The sequence below is a fragment of the Hibiscus syriacus genome, unplaced genomic scaffold (assembly GCF_006381635.1).
Source record: "Hibiscus syriacus cultivar Baekdansim isolate YM2019G1 unplaced genomic scaffold, ASM638163v2 tig00110984_pilon, whole genome shotgun sequence".
Taxonomy (NCBI): domain Eukaryota; kingdom Viridiplantae; phylum Streptophyta; class Magnoliopsida; order Malvales; family Malvaceae; genus Hibiscus; species Hibiscus syriacus.
In genome coordinates this window covers 950,636-972,488 of record NW_024062938.1, presented here as the reverse complement: position 1 = coordinate 972,488, position 21,853 = coordinate 950,636, and the positions used below count along the sequence as shown (strand labels likewise).

At 33.7% G+C, this 21,853-nt stretch overlaps 1 pseudogene; it reads right to left on the bottom strand.

Moving 5' to 3' along the window:
• Positions 1 to 2,082: 2,082 nt before the first annotated feature.
• On the bottom strand, positions 2,083 to 21,066 carry LOC120148679 (annotated as a pseudogene).
• Between the last annotated feature and the right edge of the window lie 787 nt (positions 21,067 to 21,853).

Sequence of the window (21,853 nt, the reverse complement as noted above, 5' to 3'; positions counted from 1 at the left end):
GTTATAAATTATCATTTTTTTATAAAATGTGTAAATGGGAAAATTTAATTGTGAGGGAAATTTACGAAGAGATCTCCTAAATAAAGGGAATGTGTCTTTTCAAGGATTTGTCTCATAAATTCTTGTTTTGTATTCAATAATTTTATTCATTCTACATTTATTTATTTCGAGTATTTTTCACTATTTTTCACTTTTATTTTATTTTATTTTATGGTATTTTATATTTGCGAAAATTGTGAAACAATGTTTTTGTGAGGGAATATATGAGAAAGCCTCCTAACTATAAAGAAAATGATTTCTCGAAGATTGTTCACGCTTATTTAAATAAAATCGAATGAATAAAAGGATCATAATTTAAATATATTTTCGAGCTTATAATTCCCAATATTTAAACATTGTATAATCGTTTAGGTACCAAAATTTGGGCGTTGTGAGGGTGCTAATCCTTCTCCACGCGTGACCGACTCCCGAATCCATTTAATCGAATCTTTGGTAAACGCAGACTAGCTTTTGTCTTAAAAAATGATTTTTCTTAAAATTGTTTTTAAAAGACGTTTTTAGGTGTTCGACCCACATAACCCAAAGGTCGATGGCGACTCTATCCAATTTAATTCCAAATCACCAATTTTTCCAAAATTAAAATCATAACTGTTTTTAAAACAATAAAATATTATTCCACCATAAAAATGGTTATGACAGCTTGGCGACTCTGCTGGGGACGTCTTAGAGTCAGACCATGAACGATTATACGTTGTTTTGTATTTAGGAATTACAAACTTAAATTGAATTTAATTTCTGATCCTTTTATTTATTGTGGGTTTCGACATATCATGTCTTATCCTACTTTTAACTAATCGATTTTTTTCAGTGGTCTTCAGATTTAAACAGATTGCTGGAACTGGTGAAAGTGTTCTTTTTTGTTGTGTCTTCAAAGGTTTGTGAGTTTCTCCTCACACACAACACGTGCATTTGCATACCATAAGCTCACTTACCAGCTTCGTCCCTTTTAAGTTGAGATGAAAGCTTAGCCTACTTGAGATAATTTGTTTCTCCGCATGGGTTTTAGCTAATAATCTTTGGGGTTTATATACCTTATATCTACGTAAGATAAATTGTTTCTCCGCATGGACATAAGGGAATATATCATCTCGAATTGAACTCGATCCACACGAACCTGTAAAGGGCCAAGATTGAGGGTTTGGTAACCCAAGGGGGCATCGATATTAAGGACAATTCAAGTACCTTCTTATTCCCGTTAGAATCGAAACATTGCATATAGTGAGCTCTAGTAATCCACCCCTATGAAATTAATATCGAATCTCTGTCCGTCAGTAGGTACCCAAATTAAGTTTACACAAAGGATGATCATTTCTAAACCTTTTCTTTTTACTTTAAATTTTGTTGAATAACAGCATGTGAACTAGATACCATGCAGTTAAGATTCTTTTCTTGAAAATTATCATTGTAGGTAGATAGCATGTCCGAGTAGGAATGTTATTTAATTCAAACATGTTCGGGTAGATATGGTAGGTGTTTTATTCATCTTTGAATAACTTTTTTATCTGTATCGATTATCTTACATGTACTAATTAATTTCTTTTCTTTTGATTGGGTCATTTTTCATCCTTATTTGCATTGCATTGCATCGTCATTATATAATGCAAAGTGTTGATCGCAAGAGGATACTTAAGTGGAAATTTTCTCAAAGAAAATATAAAATTTTTCAGTCAATCGATCGCGTACACGACATACACCGAGGGCTAAAAGGAGTTCAGAATTCAAAATGAGACTTGCTCAAAGATCATGCATCATTCGAGACTTAAATGATGATCCACTGATTCGAGGAGTAATCCAACAGTGGAGTCTTATCTACGATCATCTCATAACTAGTCATCAAGAAGCAATGTACTGACTTCAGCAACTCCGAGGTATTAATGGAGTTAGAGCATTTAGGGGCATCAGTTCAAAATATGAAGATCCGAGACGAAGCATTGAGTTCGACGATAGTGCAATATTTGAGACTAAAATGATGATTTGTTGATCCAAGGAGTAACCCAACAGTAGAGACTTATCTACGATCATCTAATCGCTAGGAGCGCCACACTGACTTCCACTTAAGATGTAACGAATGAAAAACTTCATTAGATCAAGTAGGATGTAGAACACAACACTGTAAAGCAGCTCACCCCATCCTATTCCTTGAATCCTTGTAAATTCCCAGTTTGCATATACAATAATCAAAGGTTTGGAGTTAGGGAAGATTTAAGATTTGGAGTTCTTGAGTGAATTTCCAGAATAGAGTTGATAAGTTGAATTTGAAGCTTAATTTGACTTGTCATCAGCTTAATTAAGAAGTATTAAGTGTTAGAATTGGATTTGAAACATGTGGAAAATAGGGTATGATTCTTGAAATTCTTAAAGAGGGAGAGGATATTAAGGTTAAAGATGAGATAAATGAATATTAATGAGCTTAAGTATGTATATGAAAGTTAGGAATATGAAAGGGGTTGAAATATGAAGGATTTAATCCAAAAAGAATGAATTTTCGGGTTCAAAAAGAGGCTATGGGCAGAGTGCATCGATGCACATTCATAGTGCACCGATGCATCAATGTTAAAACCCATAAATTATTTGAAGGTGTATCGATGCATTGGTAGTGCATCGATGCACTCTTTTAAAATAAATACATCGAATGCAATTAGTGCATCGATGCATAAGGCATGCATCGATGCATCCCAGTAATAAACAAACATCGAATGCATTTTATGCACCGATGCATCAGTAGTGCATCGATGCATACCTTCATTAAAAGATGAAATTGCCTTTTCTCTTAGTCTAAAGAGTGAACCATTAGAGTATATTAGTTATAATACTAATATAGATCTATGTATGATGATGTAGATATAGAACGTGATCCCGTTCCGGATCAATTGAAGGATTATAATTGAATCAAAGCAAAGCTAAGGTGAGTGTACATTCTCTAGTATATGAGGTTCAAGGGAAAATAAGACTTGTGATAAGTCTATTTCCAATAGTGAAAAACATGAATTCATAGAAGTATGTATTTGTTATGAATTATATGTGCGCATGAGTATATGTGTTATTGATATGAATATGGTAAGTAAAAGGGATTAATGGTGATGATAAGAATAATAATAAGGATAATGAAATGATATGTTTATGTGATACATGAGGGTGAATCCTATGTTTATATGAATATGAGCTCATATGAGAATTGACATGAACTACGTGATTACATGTATATGTGAATGAAACCATGAGCTTATATGAATATATGATATGGTTACATGAATATGAAAAAGGATATAAAAGATAATGCCCATGTTATGTGTCATGAGAGCTAGGGGTATAGTTGGCATGCCAAGATTCGAGGGTACCTATGTTCTATGGAACATATGGACAGAATTACCTATGTCTTTCGAGACATATGGACAGTATACCTATGTTCTAAGGAACATATGGACAGTTCACCTAGGTTCTTCAGAACCTATGGACAGTTGCCGAGGATCTTTATGACCTCTGGATAGGTTCTGCGGGACATTGATCGAGCTGTGTGGTGACAGCATATGTGTGCACAACCTCAATGTACTCACATACCTTAAGTTCCCAATAGTGTACATGGGTTAGTAAAGAGAGTAACCAAGTATACTAAATGTGATATGTATATGTGACTTGTTATATGGAATAGATTACATGATTTACATAATGGTGTGTTGCTTGGTTAATGCATGATATGGTAAAGACAAATGTTTATAAGAGTTTAAATTATAAAGATTAATGATAGTGAATGAGAAATGTTAAACGTGTTGATAATGATATATGTGCATGTGTACATGTTGCAGAAATTATATATGTGCTTTTATATGATATGATTGTAATACTAATTGCTCATGCATTTGATATGAATTAGTTGTATTACATGTTTATATGCCTCACTAAGTCAACGACTTAGCGTGTGATTGTTTCACACGTAGGTTTCGAGAAGAGTAACGAGCAATGTGGAGCAAGACAGGTCAGTTCTCCTTACCAAATGTCAGATCAGAAAAGAGGTGAATAATACGTATTTTAATAAATAAAGTTCTAGTTGGCATGCAATCAAAAGAATATATATATTGTATAAGCTCTGAATAGTTTTGTAAACGTTTTGAATAATTTTTAATGTTATAAAAGTTTTAAATTTCCCTATTTTTTTTCTATAAGAGTCAAAGTTTGAAAAGTCAATGTGACACCTCGGACTCGTATCCGGGTCGGGTATGGGTTGGGGTGTTACATTTAATGGTATCAGAGCTACGGTTTAGCCGATTATAGGCTTAAATCAAAGTCAGAAGTGTTTTAAAAAGTGTACATGCCAACTCAAAGTGAAAAATTCTGATCTGATAGTGTAAGGAGTATGTTGTCTTGCTAATAAAAATAGATTATTATGTGATAATAGAAGTATGATATAAGAGCTTCGAAAGAAGTGAAAGGTAATAAACCTGAAGGTAATAGCATTCACCTGCCCTGGCCAGGCAGGGAGAAGAGCGAACACCTCAGGAAGTGCCTGTATAAAATTTGGAAAAATTATTCTTCATGTTGAAGAATGTTATGATGTGTTTTCAATTTATACTTATTTAACTCATAGAATGAATGTGTCAAATTAGTTGATAAAGTTGCGAGCACCCAAGTTCAAGGGTGGATTTGAGGAAGGTTCTATTGTTATAGACCTTTGGTTGAATGATATGATAGAAGGTTTTCATTTCTTCAAAGTGGAGATGTTGAATTGAGTAGTTTTGTTACTACTTTGGGTAAGTTAGAGTATGGTGGACAATTGTCACCATAAGAACGTTAAAAAATTAAGTGATGTGATTGGAATTGTATAAGAGTTCAAGAATAAGTGCATTGATGACCAGTTTATAAGACAGATGAAACTGGAATACACGAGCTTGAAACAAGGGAATTACACCTTGTATGAGTATGATTATAAGTTTATTAAGCTAAGAAGAATTGCTGCTAAGTTAATCCCGACTGAAAATGATACATGTGATTTGTTGTTAGGACTTGCGCCTTAAATTAAAAGAGTGTTACTGGTTTTGAATTTGTTATCGTTTCAAGAAATGGTTAATTGTGTTAAAGCTTTAAAGAGAAAAAGCTCAGAACGAAAAGTTTGGAGAAATAAAATCTTAGATGATTAAGAGAATTAGTGCTTCATAGAATTTTAGCACCATCAAAGAAAGTAGAGATTCTGGTTCAACTTTAAACCAGACATGAATTAGTTGTATTCTCCGTCAGAGAATCAAATCAGATGAGAGTTCGACAGACTCCAACAGTAGGTTTGATCTTGAAAGATTAAACAAAGAGTTAATTGAGGATAAGTCAGGGTTAAAGACAACCCTTGTGAATTGGGTTAAAAGCTCTTTTAGAAGTTATGTAAATCGAAGCAGAAGAAGTATTTTAAATGTATCAAGTGAGGTAGATATTGTTTTTGTATTTAAGATGGAAAGAGTTAGCGTGGGCTAACAAGTTTATGGAACGAAATGTATTGAAATTACAAGATTTCAAGATATGGTAGGCTATGATAACCAAATATGAAGTGAATCTGGATACAGTGGTATACTGTGATTATAGTAAAGTGATAGAGTGAAGGAAGTGATGATTCAAATGTTTGAGTAAAACTAAGGATTGATAAGAAGAGTTTAAGTATAGGTACATCAATGATCAGTTTATAAATAAAGGAAGTTGGAATGTTAAGCTTGAATAATGGAAGTGACAGGGTGTATGAGATTGAATGTTTATTTGATTAGTTGAGTAAACTATTGTTGAAATAATTCCGACTGTAAAGAATGTATATGAATGGTTCGATGAAGGTTTATGTTTTAGATTGGAAGAATCGATATTGACTAACAGAGTTATAAGATAGTAGTGTATTAAAGTTAAAGGATTAGAAGATGATTTCAAGGTAAGCTAATTATGTATGGTGTGGATTGAGATATGGTTATGTATTTTAATCATTGAAATGAGAGGTAATAAATGAGACAAGGCATAATACTGTATATATGAATGAGAGTATGGGTTCAATAAGTGAATTACACTGGGTTGATTTTAACTGAAATGATGTTTATGATTAATTTGATCAGGGCTTGCGCCTTAGATTGAAAAGTTGTTATTAATTAGCTGTAATGGCATGGATGTTAGAATTATCAGATTTGAAGGAAACATAAAGTAAGTTAATCAAATGAGATACGAATATGGATGTGGTTGTGTATTTTGATCATATAGATATGATATAGGCAAGGAGATAAATATTTATGTGTTTTAAAGAAATTTTTGAAAAGAAAAAAAAATACAAGCAAGATACGATAAGAATGAGGTTCTGTATAAGTGAAGTTGATTAGTAAAGTTATAAAGATATAATAAAGTCTGGTAATCAGAGATAAGTTTAAGTGATAGGAAAAGAGTATGTGAACATGAAAGAAATATATGATTGGTGTATAAGAAGATTTTGAGTTATGAAGAAAATGAAAGGATGAAGTTTAAAGAATTAGATGTGATAAAGATTATGTTGAGATATAGGTTATAAGTTTAACCAGAAGTAAGAAAGGTATGCTAGGTAATATGAGAAATTGTTTAGTTATGCAAAGTGTATGTTTAATCAGTTATGATGAAGATTTAAGGTTATGTTTCTTGGTCAAGTGGATGTAGTCAGAGAAATGAATAAAGATTTATATGTATTAAGGAAGTTTTGGAGTCAGTCAAGTAAGGATGAAATAAAAGTTTGGTTATTCTTGAAAGACAATTGAAGATTGACAAAGAATTTGACTGATTTAGGAGTTTAAGAAATAAGAATTTAATGTTATTGTCTATCTGATAAGTGACATGATAGGAGATATAAAGTAAAAAGGTAGTCGAATAATTGAAAAGATAAGAACCAAGTTATTAAAGATGATACAAAAGATTAAGTTCAGAAAGCAGCATGAGAACGTTAGAAGATATGTTCTTCTTAGGATGTGCAGTGAAAATTCGAGGACGAATTTTTAAAAGGAGGGGAGATTTGTAACATCCCAAATTATGGGTTAGTGACCAAATTGTAAAGTTTTAGAATTTGATGACTAAAGTAGAAGAATGAAATAGTTTAATGATTATTGGATATATATGATGAAGGTTATTTAGTAATTATTAAAGGAAATAAAGGGTAAAATGGTCATTTGATCATTTAAGGAATTAAATAAATGTGATAGTGGGGATATATATTTTACACGTGGGAAATGAGGGAAACAATGTTTCCAGAATTCTCTTCTCCTCCTTTCTTCTTTGTGCGTGAAGCTCCAGCTCAAAGGTGAGTTTCTTAATTAGTTGGTTATTTGTTGAATTAAAAGTTGGGTTATGATTCTTAGGTGATACTTAAGCTTAAGGAAAGCTTAAGTTATCTTAAAATCAAAAGATAAATGAGTTAGGGAAGATTTAAGATTTGGAGTTCTTGAGTGAATTTCCAGAATGGAGTTGATAAGTTGAATTTGAAGCTAAATTTGACTTGTCATCAGCTTAATTAAGAAGTATTAAGTGTTAGAATTGGATTTGAAACATGTGGAAAATAGGGTATGATTCTTGAAATTCCTAAAGAGGAGAGGATATTAAGGTTAAAGATGAGATAAATGAAAATTAATGAGCTTAAGTATGTATATGAAAGTTAGGAATATGAAAAGGGTTGAAATATGAAGGATTTAATCCAAAAAGAATGAATTTTCGGGTTCAAAAAGAGGTTCTGGGCAGAGTGCATCGATGCACATTCATAGTGCACCGATGCATCAATGTTAAAACCCAGAAATTGTTTGAAGGTGTATCGATGCATTGGTAGTGCATCGATGCACTCTTTTAAAATAAATACATCGAATGTAATTAGTGCATCGATGCATAAGGCATGCATCGATGCATCCCAGTAATAAACAAACATCGAATGCATTTTATGCACCGATGCATCAATAGTGCATCGATGCATACCTTCATTAAAAGATGAAATTGCCTTTTCTCTTAGTCTAAAGAGTGAACCATTAGAGTATATTAGTTATAATACTAATATATATCTATGTATGATGATGTAGATATAGAACGTGATCCAGTTCCGGATCAATTGAAGGATTATAATCGAATCAAAGCAAAGCTAAGGTGAGTGCACATTCTCTAGTATATGAGGTTCAAGGGAAAATAAGACTTGTGATAAGTCTATTTCCAATAGTGAAAAACATGAATTCATAGAAGTATGTATTTGTTATGAATTATATGTGCGCATGAGTATATGTGTTATTGATATGAATATATGGTAAGTAAAAGGGATTAATGGTGATGATAAGAATAATAATAAGGATAATGAAATGACATGTTTATGTGATACATGAGGGTGAATCCTATGTTTATATGAATATGAGCTCATATGAGAATTGACATGAACTACGTGATTACATGTATATGTGAATGAAACCATGAGCTTATATGAATATATGATATGGTTACATGAATATGAAAAAGGATATAAAAAGATAATGCCCATGTTATGTGTCATGAGAGCTAGGGGTATAGTTGGCATGCCAAGATTCGAGGGTACCTATGTTCTATGGAACATATGGACAGAATTACCTATGTCTTTCGAGACATATGGACAGTATACCTATGTTCTAAGGAACATATGGACAGTTCACCTAGGTTCTTCAGAACCTATGGACAGTTGTCGAGGATCTTTATGACATCTGGATAGTTACCAAGGATCTTTATGACCTCTGGATAGGTCCTGCGGGACATTGATCGAGCTGTGGTGACAGCATATGTGTGCACAACCTCAATGAACTCACATACCTTAAGTTCTCAATAGTGTACATGGGTTAGTAAAGAGAGTAAACAAGTATACTAAATGTGATATGTATATGTGACTTGTTATATGGAATAGATTACATGATTTACATAATGGTGTGTTGCTTGGTTAATGCATGATATGGTAAAGATAAATGTTTATATAAGAGTGTTAAATTATAAAGATTAATGATAGTGAATGAGAAATGTTAAACGTGTTGATAATGATATATGTGCATGTGTGTACATGTTGCATAAATTATATATATGTGCTTTTATATGATATGATTGTAATACTAATTGCTCATGCATTTGATATGAATTATAGTTGTATTACATATTTATATGCCTCACTAAGTCAACGACTTAGCGTGTGATTGTTTCACACGTAGGTTTCGAGAAGAGTAACGAGCAATGTGGAGCAAGACAGGTCAGTTCTCCTTACCAAATGTCAGATCAGAAAAGAGGTGAATAATACGTATTTTAATAAATAAAGTTCTAGTTGGCATATAATCAAAAGAATATATATATATTGTATAAGCTCTGAATAGTTTTGTAAACGTTTTGAATAAGTTTTATTGTTATAAAAGTTTTAAATTTCCCTATTTTTTTCTATAAGAGTCAAAGTTTGAAAAGTCAATGTGACACCTCGGACTCGTATCCTGGTCGGGTATGGGTTGGAGTGTTACAAAGGCAGTGACCAGTAGCAGTCAGGGACAGACACTCAACATAATACCAGTGACATGATCTAGTCACACACATAAAAATTAGAGCCTGGCTCACAAGGCTCACTTGTAAATATAAAGCACCCATCATTTAACCCTGTCTGTCCCTTATAGATCTTACACTAAATTTGTTCGAGAAGAAGTTGTTATCATGCATAACAAAAAAAAACAACAGTCATCAATGCCATATAGTCTCTAATAAAAATTTTGGTGGCAAAAATTTCTTTCAGTTTCTAGCTATCAGACAAGGGAGACGGTTTTACTCTGTCCTTTGAGATTGTTATGATGGTTTCATCGTTTAGAATGGTAATGATCAAAACCATGAATGGTGAAAAGTCAAACTTCCAGATGAGATAAATAAGCGTAAACTGAAACCAAATATGGATAGTGAGGGAAATTGCATAGATAGTGTAGTTCTTCATCCTCTGGAAAATGGCTATACTAGTTAACACCGCACTGATAATAATACTTAGTCCAGGTTCTGTAAGAACAATATCTAAAGCGCTCTGTGCCGCGTCAGTAGCATCAGCCATGACTATACCAATATCAATCTTCTTCAAAGCAGGAGTATTGTTAACACCATCTCTAGTCATTGCACTAATATGTTTCCTCTCTTGTAAGTTTTTCACAATTTCGTGTTTGTGCTCCGGGAAGACTCCAACAAACCCATCTGTCTTCTCAATCAACTCTTCCATGAGGAGGGCAACTATGCTTGCATCCTTGTCTTGACCAAGCAAAGAAGAAGATAAGTACATGTTTGTTCTCATTCCAAGTTGTCAACCAGTCTCCTTTGCAATGACAAGTTGATCACCCGTAATCATCTTGAAATTGACACCAAGATTAAGAGCTATGAATGGTCTCTGCACTGTCATGCCTTATAAGATCAAATATAGGCAACAAACCAAAAAATTACCAAGGAGTACCAACACATTCTTTTATTTTATGGCACTTGTTGTCTTGCAACACCTAATGATTGAAGTCCACGATCTGCAAACTTATCTATGATAGAATGAACATTCTTCTTAACATCTTTTTTTGCATTGCAAAGGGTTAAGATCTATTCAGGAGAATCTTTGTTTGCTTGGTCCAGTTACCATTTGAATTAAGCAAGCATTCCAACAGTGACAATATCAATGACATCTTGATTTTCAGTTCTAGAGGCTATTGTTGCAAGTAAGACAACATGCTCCTTATTGACATCATTTGTAAACACCTCAATCAAGTTTCTATTAACACTCAGTTTGTTAAGAGTCAATGCTCATGTCTTATCACTGCAAAGGACATTCATACCGGTCGTTTCTTCAATGACAGTCATTTGCTTGGTAATAGCACCCTGCTAAGACAGCAGTGAAATCCGATTGCCATGGTCATCATTTTTAAAGATGAGGATCTAAAACGAAATAATGGTCTACTTTAGACTCAAACATCTAAGCGAAAGCATGTATGTAAAGTGGGCTGTCTTGTGAAAGCTTTTAATTTTGAAAAAATTGTTCTAGGGTATTCATCGTTGGGATCAACATTTTTGCATATGCATTTGCATCTTTGCATCTGTATTTGCATTTTCACATTCTTCATGATACATTTCATTTCAGGGGATTATCAATTTTGCATCTGCATTTACATCTTCGCATTCTGCATGATTCATTGTTAGAGGATCATCAATTTTGCATCTGCATTTGCATCTTTGCATTCTGCATAATGCATTGTATTTAAGAGGATCATCACTTTTGCATCTGCATTTGTATCTTTGCATTCTGCATGATCATCATAAATAAACGAAAGGTGTTGATTGGCCAAGTAATCATCAGAGTAGAAGAGCGACCATTAAAATATAAAAGAGTTTTCATAACAAGGAAGAACATAATCCAGCGGTTCGAGATTGATCTAAAGAAACACAAAGGAAAAAATGAGACAGTTTTTCTGGGGATTACGTATCACATATGTCCACAGATGTCAACGTCAGTGTTAAGCAGATTGATTTACAAGAGTTTATAGAGATTTGGGAAATTTGGAGAATAGTTACCAATGAGAAATTTCACAAGAAATATGGTAACATGGTAAAGATAGATGAACCGTTGCTTAAAGCTCTGTTCTGATGTCGGAATTCTGCATACAACTGCTTCACTTTTAAAATACAAGATTTGACACCAACAGTAGAAGAGTATATAATTTTATTTAACTTCGAAAGCCTCCAGGTGGATAGAATTCATTCCATACTTTCGAAACTCTAATTCTTCAAAAGCAAGCTTGTGATGATTACAAGTAGAGTTGAAGACTGGATAGAAGAGCACATCCAACAAAAGAGAGCGTCTTTCCGGGGCATTATCTCAAGAAGATTTCTTTGATAGATTGAAGTATAAGTCATGCACTGACTATCTTGGAAGAGACTTTTCGATCCTTAAGTGATTGCCATAGATTGGAGCTTGCACTCAATCACTCACTGTCTTGATTCAGGGTCATTTCTGGAATGAAGAGAAAGTTATTGGGATCGTAACTGAGATCATGGAGCTAAATAAAAAGGCAAAACCGCATTCATAGATTGATCTTTCTTGTAAAGATGAAAGTTTTTTTGGAGGAATGAAACTCTTTCTAAGAATGATTACTTTTGGAAATCGATACCTTTTGCATTTGCATTCTACATTGCATTCATTCAAGCATTTTTGCTTACATCATTTATAAAAAATGTAATTAATCTGTGAAGGATTTGATGAAGTGGTCTTAACCACATGATATCACATGGAAGCAAGAAGATAAAATCAGTGCAGTTGGAGCTTGTTCAACTGGTTAAAAGACTGAACCTTCGAGAATGATATGAGAAAAGAGTCCCCATATCCCGAGGGCTAAGATATTAATCTCATGTACAATTAACACATAGGAAGCTCCAGAAATTCCTCCGATAAGTATAAGGCACTGAAGTGTAAGATCCATAACCTGATGGATTCAGGGGCATGTACAATTGAAAAATGATGGGGGCATTGCATCTACCACATTCCATTGAGAGCATTGTTTTGTTTGAAATCATTTTTGTTATATATTTCATAATTGTTTAATTTTTTAAACGACTGAACTTATGCTACCTTCTAAGGTGGAATAATTGAACGAGTTTTAATCTTTAGTTCTTTGAATATCAAATGAATTAAGGATTCTTTTAATTCTTCAAGAATTATAGATTTCTGACATATGGAAAGATTAAACCTTTCTTATCCTGTCTAAAACAAAAACAAAATCGTTTGATTTTTTGACCTAGAATAATTCATGGAGATACAAAAAGTCATACCCATACTTTGAGTCAATAAAGTCACACCATCGTCTTTTAAGACGCAAAACTGACACATTTATACCAATAAAACCTAAGGAATTGAGTTGTTCACTTGAACATGAACCTTCATACCAGAAGAAACAACGTGGAACATCTCGTATAAACTTCCTGAAGATGAACATGTACAATTGAGGCATGCTGAGAGCAAGAAACAGAAAAGGAGAATTAATTTGAAATAATTCTATCATGCATTAATTACATTGTTTTCATGTGAATAAAAATTATTCCTGAAAATCTATCCCCCTGGTGATACATCTTCTACAAGGACTTCTGTGTATGAGATGATGAACGACTTTATTTCATTTATCCATATGTATATATATATATATCCCTTTTTGTCTCCTTTTGAGCCTATATTATTTTTCTTCTGATTCAACCTTAACCAAAGATCACCCTCCACATTGGGGGGCAAGGTGGAAGAAATTTGCTCACATAAGTGAAGACATCAATCCAGAGGAGATACCAAAACGTGAACCAAATGCCAAGTGCGAAGATCCAATCAGAACAGAAAGAGAAAAAAGAAAAGAGAAAATAAAAAATAGCAACAAAGAGCAAAGAGAAAAGAAAGAAAGAAAATAAAAAAGAGCAACAAAAAGTAAAAAAAAAAAGAAGCAAAGAGAAAATAAACAAATAAAAATGGGCAATAAGCACATATAAAGATTACTTCGAGTTAAATGACGCATCAAGATTCAAACCATGAGATTGATCAAGCACAATAATTTCAGATTCACTTCACACGAAGATCATGGAGTATCAGAGAACATCAAGAGAAAAACATACGAGCAGATTTAAGTCGAGTAAGACATGATTGAAGGAATCAAAAGGAATTGATCATTGGTTCAACACCCTTAAACACTTGTTTGGGCCTACTTATCCTTTTTTTATAACCGTGAACCATGACTTACATTATGTGCCTTAAAAAGTCCTTTCTAATCATACATGGATTTCTAAACAGAAGAGACTATCTTCAGATTTCATCTCGCTCATCAGGATTAATCTTTATTTGCAAAAGGTTTTCTAAAATCTTTAATGCATTATAGAAAAAGTAACAAGGGGGTTCAAGACGTGAATTCTGAATAACGTCTTGAAACCAAAAGAGGATTCGAGTTGAAAACCTGAAAAGGCAGCTCAAATATAAAATTGTGCAGCTGAGGCGATCGCACAAATCCTTTGATAAGGCATCGCGCAAATCCCTTGATAAGGCATCGCACAATTCGAGTGTGACAATGAGAGCTGGGAGTCGGAGAACACTTCCAATAGAGAAGAATACAAGCTACCCCCATCAAATCAACGAACATCAAATAAACAAGAATGCCAAACCTTTGACTAAACACAATAATCTGAGACTTTTTTATCCTCTCTTTACTTAACCATTTCCCGAATATAGCTTTGATCTTGACACTTGTCAAATAACTATAATTTATTGAGGGATTAATAGTGTAATTAATTCTTTGATATCCAATGAACTCTAGTTTTATGATTTGTCTCAATTGTAAAACCTAGAAAAGGGAAATATTTTCAAAACTTTTGATTAAACATTTTTCAAAACTCTTTTAATTGATATTTTCAGATCTTGAAAATAAAAGAAGGAAAAAAAAACACTTTTCAAACAAGACTATCTCTCTAGAGTGGATCTTGGTACTTGACATGTGGCTGTCAGAAACAAAGCTCATGCTTAGAATCAGTGCTAAAGTAATAAACAATGAACAATGGGGGCATCTTTGAAGATTCAACATCAAATGTTAGGGCATCTTTAGAGATTAAACATCGAATATTGGGGTATATTTGGGGATTCAACATCCTGATGCAAATGATCAGATCTTCTGAATGCATTTCCTCCACCAGCAGGAACAAGTAGAATATTGATCATCTTTGAGATTGTTTCTTTTAAAACAAGTTTTGTCTCTCTTGAGACAATTTCTTTTGAAGAAAAATCTTTGAGTTTGTTTATTTGGAAACAAAATTTTATCTCTTTTGAGACAACTTTTTTTGAAGCATTATCTCTGAGTCGGTTTCTTTTGAAACCAAAATCCCTAAAGATGGCCAAGACTTATCATAGTATGAGCAGTTTCATCCCCGACCAGATCTCCTCATCACATAGGAGTCATGTCAATCCTGGATAACCAAGACTTATCATCTTATGAGCAGTGTTATCACCTTTAGATAGCCAAGATTCATCATATTATGAGCAGTGCCATCCCCGAGCAACCATCCTCGACCAACCATCCTCATCGCGTAGGAACCATGTCAACCCAGATAAACAACCATTCTTATCACGTAGGAATCGTGTTATCACCTTTAGATGGCCAGAACTCTTCATTACGTATGAGCCGTGTCATCACCTGACCTGATCTCCTCATCACGTAGGAGCCGTGTCAACCTTTGATAACCAGAACTCTTCATCACGTATGAGTCGTGTTATCACCCTTACTAAAGATGGCCAAGAACTCTTCATCACGTATGAGCAGTGTCATCCCTTGACCAGATCTCCTTATCATATAGGAGCCGTGTCACCCTTAGACGACCCGAATTCTTCATCGCGTATGAGTCGAGTCGTCCCCAAACCATAAACATATCAATTTTCAAAACAAAAAAAAAAGAAAACCGGACAAAAACTGGTTATCTTTTTCGTTTTTGCCCTATTTTTATTAACACAAGAATGTGCAAAGAGGGGCAGCTGTTGACACCCGTTTTTGTCCAGGCCAAAAATATTATTAATTTATTATTATTATTAAAATTAATTATTTACATATATTACATGTTATGCAGGCCACTCAAGCCCTACAATCTTGCAAGCCCAATTCCAAGCCTAGTTACAACCAGTACTCGACCCAAGAGAGTCCAGTCATCCATCAACTCATCAATAACAGACCCGACCCGAGGACCCGAACCAACCCAGTGATAACCCAAAATAGATTAGGTTTTATAAACCCTAATCTAGTCATCACCGCCAGTTGGGGAACCCATCAGCAGGTGAGCCGGCCACCGAGCCATCGACGAGACGCTATAGAGCCATTGAGCCACCACCGACGAGCCGATCAACGTCGTCATCACTTACGTCAACATCCACTTAATCAATCAAAAAGTTAAAAGCAAATCAAACATAAATCCCTAAAATACAGGATGATTTCACCTAATCTAACCATAAAGAAAAAGGGGATTTTCAGTGGAAAAATATAGAAGAGGGAAACAACCATAAAGAGAAGGGTTCGAAGAAGAAAAGGGGGATTCGGTCAAAAGAGAAAGAAATCGAGAGGATTCAGTAGAAAAACAAAGAAAAAAATAAGAGAAGAAAAACACTAAATCCATTTCAAACCAAACATCGAAAGAAATAGAAAGAAAAGAGAGAATCCTTACCTTGGTATGAGGAAGCCATCGAGAACACCAAAAGTCACTGGTATCTCGTTGTTTCGAAAGGTAAACTTGTAGATCTGGCGGCCTAGGGCGGGTTTTAGACGAAACCATTTAGGTATTTAGGTGGAGGGTGGAAAGACGAATCTTTCGAGGGTATTTGTGTCCCTCCGTCCGTTGTATACCGCCGGGAACTCCGCCGTGAGCTCCACCGACGATGACTCTCTTATCTTTCCCGACGAGAAAAAAATGAGAGAGTTCTAAAACTCTCTCCCCCTCTATTTTAGAGAAATGAAACAAATGAAAAGGGCTAAGGTTTTAAGCTTATGAAATTATATATATATATATATGAAAAGTAAAACATCGTTGTTTCTAGGGTTGTATTTTCGTGCATGAATAATTATGTTTTTGGTCCCTCTAACCTTGTAATTTCATATTTCTATCATGAAATGAAATGAGTTATCTTTATGTTCGATCCTCTTATTTTGCATGTATTTTATTTTGGTCACTTTTGTATAATATTAGTTATTTTGGTTTATTTACCATGTTCAGTCCTCAATAAAGAGTATTATTTTTGATTTGGCCTTATTATGTTAAGCGTGCTTATTTTGATCACGCAAGGAGGATGGAGGCCGTAGAAATGATAATTCTTCGATGGGCAAGTAGTAGGACTCTGTGGGACATGACACCAAACTCTGCAATTAGGATGTCCTTGGGGGTGGTGTTTGTATCCGAAAAATTAAGGGAGGGAAGACTTCGGTGGTTTGGGCATGTCCTTAGGCGACAACCGTCGGATGCAGTCAGGAGGGTAGAGTCGATTACAATCGATTGTGCCAGAATGAGAGAACGACCAAGGAGGAAGTGGGTAGACTACTTCAGATCTGATTTGAAGGATTTAGCCCTTACCGAGGACATGACCTCTAATAAGAAAGTATGGAGACTTAAGACCAGGGTAGCCGAGTAGTGTGGGTCACAGCCATAGGGTGTAGCATCTCTGTCTTCTTTTTAATGCCTTTGTAATAATTTTCATGATTTCTACTTTTTATTCGTTTCTGACATTGGAATTTATGAAGGCTTAGAACTAGGGTAGCGGAGTAGTGTTGCCTTAATTTAGGTTTTAACCCATTTGACTTTATTCATTCTCGTAGCTTGCTATCGTTGACTTCTGTGTATCATTCTCTTCATGTTTCCTCTTTTTAAATTTATCCAGGTCTTACGTTTCTGTCTATATGCAGAGATTTTTACGCAGGGATTTATTTGCAGGGATTACTTCCCATTACAGACGCACATATGAAGACTGCATAAGAAGACTGTTTAACTATGTATTTATTTATTTATTTATACATGCATTGTATTTTATATTTATTTTTAATTTTCTGACTTCCGGAGGTCTTCCACGGAAACTACTCTCAACCTGGCGTTGGGGGCAACCTACTACCCTACCTCCCCCTTACCCTATTGTATATGTAAATAGGATTTTGTTGTTGTTGATTTTTAGCATGTAATTTTAAAAATTTGTATTTTAGCCCTAAATATTATTTAGGTTGTTGTGGTTTAAATAGAGCTTGCATGTGTAAATATTTGATTTAATTAATTAGTTTAATAAATAGTGCTTTCCAGCTTTTCACCAGATTATTGATGCGTTAAGTAAAGGTCTTGTTGCATTATTATATGATATTGGTATGGTGTTTATGCTACTTTTAATTAAATAATTATTTGTTAATATAATACGTTTATGGTACTTTTAATTAAACAATTATTTGTTAATATAATACTAAAAGTTTGACAGAGGAAGGTTGAACTTCACTTTTCCCAAGAAATTGTCAGTTACATTTATAGTGCTTGTATTATTCAACATTTTTATTTAAGCTCTGATTTATTTTGTAATTAATATTTAACTCTGTTAGTTTCTATTAATATCATCTTAGTCCCTTGAATTTCTATTTTTATTGTTTTAGTCTTTTAACTTTCTGTAATTTGTATTTTGGCCCTTCAATTTTCTATTTTTATAATTTAGCCCTGAATAAATACTTTTATTAATATTTTAGTTTATCATGTTTGTAAATGTATATTTTGATACATATTTTTAATTTTGCAGTTTATCGATCATTATAATTTCATATATGTTTGTATGTAAATCATGTAATTATTAAAAGAGTTATTTGTAGGAAATTTTATTTCCACTTTGTTTATTAAATTATAATGGTTTTAATCTAAAAAAATAAAAAGTAATTTCAATGTGATGGAAATCTATGAAGATATTTCCGAACTAAAGGGATGGTATTTTTTCAAGGATTTTTGGCATAGAGATTGTTTTATATTCGATTTGTACTACGTTTATTTATTTCGATTATTTTCCACTATTTTTTTACTTTTATTTCATTTTATTTTGTATTTACGAAATTTGCAAAATAACGTTTTGCGAGAGAAATCTATGGGAAAGTCTCCTAACTACAGTTCTCGAAGATTGTTCACATTTTTTTAAATAAATTCGAATGAATAAAAGGATCGTAATTTAAATATATTTTCGAGTTTATAATTCCCAATATTTAAACACTGTATAATCGTTTATGTACCAAAATTTGGGCGCTATGGGGTACTAATCCTTCCTCACGTGTAACCGACTCCGGAACCCGTTTTAATAGAATCTTTGGTAAGTGTAGATCAGCTTGTCTTAAAAATGATTTTCCTTAAATTATTTTTAAAAGACGTTTTTAGGTATTCGACCTACCTAACCCAAAGGTCGATGGCGACTCTATCCAATTTAAATTACAAATCACCAATTTTTCCAAAATCATAATCTATTTTGGGTTATCACTGGGCCGGTTCGGGTCCTTGGGTCGGGTATGTTGTTGATGAGTTGCTGGGTGACTGGACTCTCTTGGGTCGAGTACTGGTTGTAACTAGGCTTGAAATTGGGCTTGCTAGATTGTTGGGCTTGAGTGGCATGCACAACATGTAATATATGTAAATAATTAATTTTAATAATAATAATAATAATAATATTTTTGGCCCCGGACAAAAACAGGTATCTACAATACCTTTCGGGTATTTTGAAAGATCGACGACCTTAGGCTTTCACGATGACTTTGGGGCTTCCCCGATTTCAAACCAAGGTAAATCTCTCTTCTCTTTTATTATTTCTTTGATATTTTTGTTTGATTCAAATTGGTTTCCCCCTTCTCCGTTTGTCTTTTGGTTCTTTTCTCTTCCCCCTCGATTGGCTCTCTCTGGTTCTTTCTTTTTGGTTCCAAAATATTTCCCGAATGCCACTCTCTTTGTTCTTCTTTTCCTTTTTATCTTTTGCATTGGATAGATTGATGCTTCTTCCAAGAAAATAAGGTATGAACTTTGATTGACAATCGGATTGCCTTGGAATTTCTTGTTGCTATTTTTATTATTTTTTCTGATTTCTCTGCCATTTCTACTGTTGAGTATCATTGTTTGGTGCAGATATGTCGGTGGCGATGTCAAGCATCGGGGAAGGCTTGGCGACGAGTGGCAACAACTCTCTGGGGTAAGAAGACCCTAATCCTTAAAATGACCTGGACCATTGGATGGGTCCAAATCTAAGGGCTAAAGTGAGGCTGTAGTTGGATTAGGGTTTAAAAACCCTAATTTTTTGAGTTGTCAAACTGGGCCAAGACTAAGTCGGATCCAGGTCGTTGAGTGGGTCGAATTTGATTGTAAACAAGTATGGGTTACAACTAGATTGGGCCAGTGATTTGGGCTTCGAGTTGTAATTATTAGGCTGCTTTAGGGTAATGGGCTTGAACTTCAGGCCTACAAAATGTAATATGTAAATAATATTAATAAAAATAACCATAATAATAATAATAATATAATTAATATTTTTTTGTAGACCCGGACAAAAACGGGTGCCTACACTCACAATTCAAGGTTGATTCAACTCAAATATTTGTTCACTAGTGTGGGATAATTAATCTCCAATGACTGCAAATTTGATCAACTCAGATTCTAGCTAACGTTTCTCACGATCCATTACTATAAGTCATCCTCGTCCATAAGTTTACATTCTTTCATAAAATTTATTTCTTCAATCTTCATCATATATCAGTGGCGGATCCATGAATTAAAAAATGAGGGTCCAAAATAAATATTATAATATTCATTAATAAAAAAAGTTACATAATTAAAAATCCAAAATAACAATTCATTCAAAAAGCACAAAAAATTACTAAACACTAGAAACAATTACAATTGTTCTCGACGAGCTTTCATTCCTTGAAATCGTTTCAAGATTTTTTCATCATCGATTTGGACAAGAACATCTATTTCTATATAAGTGACCAAACAATCATTTAGAAATTGATCACCTATGCTATTTCTCAACTTATTCTTCACGATGTTCATTTTAGACAATGTTTTTTCCACACTTGCGGTAGCTACGGGGAGAATCAATACCAACTTTATGAGCAAATAGACTTGTTGGTACACTTGATGCTTCTTTGTCTCGACAAGCTTCATGGAAAGTTCACTCATATCTTTCAATACCCAAAATCTATCATCCATCCGCATATCAACAATATAATTATCATCAAGGGCTAGTCTATCAACACTTGTAAATTCATCGGGATATAATTCAGCAAGTCTAAGTATCTTTTGTTTGTCAAAAGAATAAAATCTATCAAGTGGACTCAAAGAAGCCATACAAGTCAATAATTCTATACTAACCTCATCAAATCGGTTGTTTAACTCTTGAAGCTGAAGATCAATAACTCCCAAGAACACCTTAATTCGAAAATGATGAATATTAGTAGTATCCAAATGACAACGTTTCTTTCTTCTTGGAGGAGTATACACAACATCCATATTAAGAATATCAATGTCATTTTTGTTACAAAATGAAGTGATTGTGGCAAAAAAAAAGACTCCCACTCGTTTTCCCTCATATTATGCAATCTTTCTTTAGTTAAAGTAACAAGTGACATAGCATTGACAATATCTTGATCTTTTCTCTGTAAAGCATTATTTAATTCATTCATAATCCCAAATATTCTCTTCATTAAGTGAATCATGAAAATGAAATCAAATGACTCTATTGTAAAACTCACATTATCGGTTTTTCAAGCATCGTTACCAATCAAATCAAGCACCTCACGTATTGTAGAATACAAAATAATCACATTCAAAATCTACTTATAATGAGACCTCCAATGTGTATCACCCGACCTACATAAACCAAGCTCTTGGTTTAAACATTTTCCAGTCACAATTTCACCATTTTCAAAGGCTTTTGCAATTTTTTCAACTTGTTTTCCTTTAAGCAAATCTTTTCTCCTACATGATGATCCAACAACATTCAACAAATCTCCAAGTATATCAAAAAACCAACCACAATCTTTATTTTTCTTAGAAACAACAACAAGAGTTAATTGAAGTTGGTGAGTAAAACAATGTATGTAGTATGCAGATTGTGTTTCTCTCATGATTAGAGTTTTGAGAACATTAAGTTCACCCTTCATATTACTAGCTCCATCGTACCCTTGCCCACGAATTCTTGAAAAACTCAAAGAATGCTCATCAAGCAAAAAAAAATATAGCTTCTTTAAGAGACAAAGATGTGGTATCTCCAACATGAACAATTCCAAGAAATTGT